We start from the raw sequence: 5946 nt of genomic DNA, 5'->3' as shown, positions 1-5946 counted from the left end.
TGGCCTTATAAGCAGTCTAAGAAAATCTCCAAGGCCCAAGCTTCTCTACAAAATAAAATCAAGCTCCTAGGGTCAAGGAGTCTAACTGGACAATGATTTGAGATGATGGGGAAGCCAAATATGCGCTTAGACTCTCAAACCATCTAAACCAGATCAACAGCTGTAGGGACTAGTCAAATCTCCTGTGCTCTGGAGCTCACTGTCTGGGTCTAAGGAGCCTTGGGAATAAATCAGGATCGTCAGTAAATGAGAATTAGGCATTTATTTATCCATTTATTACTTATTTATTTGAATGGTAGGTTTTATCTATACAACTACAGTATTTCTTTGTTGCAGTGGTTTTCTTCTTTCAAAATATCTTTATGGTGTTGTGTTTTCTAAAGATGGCCACAATGATATATCTCATGTCTTCTTCAGTGTGATCTTGTCAGCCTTCCTCCCACCCTACAAAGAGCTGAAGACCATTCCTCCACCCCACTGAGTCTGGAAAGGCTCTGTGACTGCTGTGGTTGATAGAACAAGCAGAAGTGATGCTGGTGCCCGTCTCTGCTTCCTGCCTCTTGGAAACCACCTACCCTGTAAGAATTACGGTTTCTCTGAGAATTCATATTCTGCAAAGACTGTGCAAAAGCTCTGGAATATAAGATGCTACAGAGAGAGAGAGAAAGAGAGAATGAAAGAGAACAATACGCCAAAGAGAACTAAAGTTTCAGATATGTGTGTTGCAAAATAATGTTAGTATTTTCATAGCTCTGCTCAGTCAGGGCTTTATGAGCAAACTGCTGGGGGTGGCAGAGTGGGATAGCAACCCTAAAGAAAAAGACCTTCAGAGAGATTTAGAGATTTATTCCCCCAGGATTATTTATTTACATTACAAACGGTAATGGGCTGAGAAACAGACCTAAGACCTTCTCCTCCTCTCCCCAGAGAGAATTTTGTTTCTCTCTCTCTCTCTCTCTCTCTGTCTGCAAAAGGGAAGTGGGGTAGATATGCCAGCTGTTCATAATAAGCTCCAATAATTCATAATTTCAGTTTCCTCTCCTTTAGTACAATCCCCTTTACACACAGATTACAACTCACCCACTCGGGGTCACCTGGTAGGAGACTGGGATATGGTGAGCTAGTACCAGGATCAGCATGTGAGTAAATAATCAGTCTGTTCTCTGATCTGGAAACATGATGGTTGCCTATAAGTATCAATAAATAAATGATGGTATAAAAAACTAACAATGTGAAGTCATTTTGGAAGTGGACCCTCCAGTCCCAGCTGTCCCAACTGCCACTACCTGGATCAGAGACAAACTGCCCAGCTGAGCCCTTCCCCAATTTCTGACCCACAATACCATGTATAAAACAAAATGGTTATTTTAAACCACTAAATTTGGGGTAATGTTACACACAGGAGTAAATAATTGGAAAAGAGTGACTGGTTTATCTAAATGTTATCTTTCGTGTATTGTCCTGTCAAAAATTCCTTTTTACCACTTATTTTAAAATATTGCACTGTTTTAAAAGTTTATTTATTTATTATTTGGAGAGAGAGAGAGAGAGAGAGAGAGAGAAGGGATCCACGCAAATGGGAATGGGGTAGAGAAGGAGAAAGAGAGAATCCCAAGCAGACTCTGCATTGACAGCATGGAGCCGGATGTGGGGCTCAAACTCATGAACCATGAGACCATGACCTGAGTCGAAGTTGAATGCTTAACCAACAGAGCCACCCAGGTACCCCATAAATATTGCACAGTTTTGTATAATCATGACCAGGCTTACATATATGAGAGATTTTGTATTGAGATGGACTATTCCACTCCACTTCATTTATTTTATTTTTTAAGTATGTTCCATTTTTTTTCTTTCAACAGACACTTTTGATGTTTAGGTAAAGTTGCCCTCCTCCTCTCTCTAAAATTCCACACCTTCCATTTGTGTTAGGTATGCATGTGTGAGTGTTTATATGTATGAATGTATAAAAGTATATATTCATTTATTCAGATGTTATGCATCTGTTCAGATGTTATTCAGATGTTGTTCATCTGTTATTCAGATGTTTATTTATGAGTTTGTTTGTTTATTAATAGAGAAACACCTATGACTTGCCATTCCCAAAGTGAATGTGATACATCTTGTGAAGAGGTTACATAGAGTATTATGACATACGTTTATGAGTTCAGGATGAAAAAAAGGCCATCTTTGAGTAATGGAGTTACATGCACATATATTTACACAAAATATAATTGGGCAGGTGAATCTACTAACAGAACCAAGAAAATAACTGGAACAACATAAATGTCAGTTGCCATCTTTTCCACGTATGAAATCTATATTAACCTGGTTACCTGACCAATATGCCATTATTATAGTGCTATTCCACAATTAAATCAATTGCATAGGTTAAAAATAAAAATTAAAAATTGTAAGTCTCATCAGTGAGTTTAGCAATATTGGATTCTTGTCCTGATTCTGCTTGCCTAGCCCAGAGACTTTGAGGACATCACAAGGAAGTCATTTCAAAGTTTCTTCACCTAAAAACTAGGAGAAAGGTTTATGCAGGAATAAAATTCTAGCATTCATGAATTTACTTCCTGAGAGTGGACTTACAGAAAAACAGAATGCACAAGAGCCATAAGTAGAAGAAGATTCCTGAGAAAGTGATAGAGAAAAACTGAGTGGGGAAAGACTGGGAAGTGTGGTATTTCATACCTTCAAATTTCATATTTCAACCTAAAACTGACTTTGGGAAAGATTCATTCTCAAAATAGATAATCCCCTTGACAGAGTTCTAACATTTTGCCTCAGTGAGTGAAAATAGTATGAAATGCCTGATGATCACCTGGGATTTTAAAGGATAACTTTAAATAAAGAAATATATTTTGAAAAGGGATGGTAATAAATTCAAAATGGAAATGATATAATTTCAGAAGACCTGCTTTCAGATGTTCTTAACCTCGAATTCATGACTCCATGAACTTCCGGTTGTCCATTAATCTCCTGAACTGCATGCAAAATCATGTGATGTATCTTTTTTTTTTTTTTTTTTTTTTTGGAGAAACTTTATATATCTTTCGTCAGATTCTTGAATAGCCTGAGTCAGAAATGACTCTCCACAGGTTTTTAAAAAATAATTCAAAGTCGGTGAGCATAAACATGATAAGCATAGGGGAGGCTTTGTTAATAGGCCATATCCCTTTTACCTCCATTTCCTAATGCTGAAGATCAAAATAGGCACCTCTAAAGCTCTCAAGTAAACATACTTTAAAATACTGATTATATAAACAGGCTTTTGTACTAACCGAATGGGAGTCATTAGCCAACCCTAATTGTATCTCACCTTTGCCTCTGCTAGGAAGAGTCTGGAGTTTTAATGCAATATCATCTCCATTGCTGTACCAGTGGAAACAACAATAGAGAGAAGCCCCAATTTAGTGGGATGGTCCCCAGGTGAAAGTGTTGCCTTAGTATAGATAGACATAATCTTAGAAAGATTTATCATGGTTTCTTGATATAGGGATATGACAACTGAATTCTGTTGACAGATGTGCTGTCAGATGAGTTACTATTACAATTAGCAAATGTGACAGGCTGCTCAAAATTTTTGATGGAAAAAATTAGTTTAAAATTTATTTTCCACAAAATATGGACACCAAAACCTAATTTCAATGAGCGGATATACAACCTTAATGTTAGGATGCTTTTTAAAAGGCCAGATGTCTCCATTAAAAATTAGTAAGTTATTCCCAGAATATGCTAAATTTGACTCAAAGTCCAATTTGAGTTACTGGTCTCTTCAAAAAAAAAATAACAAATTAGCTTTTAATACATAACTACAAGCATGTTTTTTACAAGGCATATAGGAGATAACTACAGTATGTGCAAACGTTAAATAGTTAATACATTTTTAGTAAAGACACTGACTGTAAGAGCCTAGCCAACCGATATTGAATATAGAGAATTACTTGGATATTTTAATAAGAACATGTTGCTAGGTTTAATATTTCTTGTCCAGGCTAAATGGAACAAATACTACCTGGGTACACAGAATGTTAGACTTTTATTACTTGATTAGAATAAATAGATATTTTGTCTCATCTGTTCTTTTTTATTGTGATCAAAATTTTGCTTGCAGGAACATTTCATTTACCTCATTTTCTTTCGTAACTTCAGGACAAAACCAAAGTTGTTTTGTGTGTAATGTTTTCTTGTAAAGTAATATTATTACTCCATCAGCACTCAGTGGGCAAACATATTTTTCAACATTCCTCTTTTAATTAACTTGTCTTACAAACAAAGGCTACCAGATGAACACAATTTATCCACAGCATGTATTTTCAGCTAGGAGGCAGATAATTATTGCTCACTGCAGAAATAATGTTCTCCTACTTGCTCATGTAAAACAAACTTTAAATGTCATTTTACAGCGATAAAGATTACATAGCACAGGGCTGTCTTAAGGGAGGACAATTACCCAGAGGAACTTCTCATTAACCTGAAGGTCAGGGGTGAGGGATGATCACTGGCTCTGGCTAACGCGAACTTAAATTGCCCTACTCTAAATGTAATGTCCTCATAATCACAAAAGTGGCGTCAGTAAAGACTAAACAGTTATTGTGATACATTTCTATGTGAAATTATACATGGTGGAAAGTGACTTGGTACCTGCAACCTTGTCCCTTCTTTCTGGGAACCAGAGCTTGGCAGCGTTACGTGGAATAGTCTCTGGAAGCGAATTGCCTCCTTTAATAAACTAGTGGCAGCTCAGCAACATTTAAATGTATTGTTTCAATTAATCACAGCAATTGCAGAGTGATCCTTAAGCATTAAGAGAAAATTGTGCTTTCGAACAGAGTGCCTCAAGTCCGCCAACCGCACTCAGCTGCACTGTGGCATTTCAGCGATGTATGTGAGCGCCGGAAGCACTAGAGAAAATCATGCTTACTCATTTTTAAGCTGTAAATTAATTTTCTAAGCTGTGATGTTCTGAAACCTCTTTCGTAAAGCTAGATCATTTGTTTTATTAATCTAAACATCCAACCTTTCCCTAGAGCACAAAAGTTGATTTTTGTTTACATTAAGTCCTTCCCAAATTCGTCAGACAAGAAAATATGCTGCTTCTTTAATTCTAATTCTCCATAAATGGTAAGCCCAACAATAATTTTAGTAATAGTTTTCCAGGGGAACACAAAGAGAGAAAGAAATACAATCAAACTACACACATTGATTACTGTTTGAATGAAAGATTAGTGGCACGCAATGCATGCTTTTTGGAAGCTTGGGAGAGCCTGGATATTGTCTAGAAGGAGTCCAGTCATAGGGAAATGCAACACAAGCATTGCCAGACTCTCTGGAATGGTGTTACACATTGATCTGAACAGGAGACATGCAGCTCCTACATGGCAGGTCATGTGATCTGCTGGCCAGTGGAAAGGAGGATATGGATTGGTCTATTAAAACAGAAACAAAGTACCTCTTGGTGCAATGAGAAACCTAGAAAAAGAAAGTCATGGAGTTGATTAGCACATCCTGGAGAAGGATAATCTTCTTGGCTGAAGAAAGGTTGAAGAAAGAATAAAGAGATATTTTCTGCTTAATGTGAAACTGGCAGTCACCCTGGAAAGGAAATGAGAAAAAGCCCTAAAATTGGCTTTGGGCCTTAGGATCTTTTGAATGGCAATTCACTTACAAGGGTGGGAGGTTTTTGTTTTTTGTTTTTTTTTTTTTTCATTCTTCTGCTTGAAATAATAACTAATAGGAAAAGCATTTAAAAATTAGCTTCTGCAGAATATTCATTTGGTTGTACTCATATGCGGAAAGGGTTCAGCTGAATAAGGAACACACTGTTCAATGTAAACATACTTTTAAACCATAAATAAAGACAAACAATCAGAATCTAAGGGTGGGGAGGCTTTTATCCTGTGAAGAATCCTATGAGGAAAAACGAATGAGGGCAGA

This window comes from Leopardus geoffroyi, chromosome A1, assembly GCF_018350155.1.
Source record: "Leopardus geoffroyi isolate Oge1 chromosome A1, O.geoffroyi_Oge1_pat1.0, whole genome shotgun sequence".
Taxonomy (NCBI): domain Eukaryota; kingdom Metazoa; phylum Chordata; class Mammalia; order Carnivora; family Felidae; genus Leopardus; species Leopardus geoffroyi.
This window is presented reverse-complemented; position numbering follows the sequence as displayed.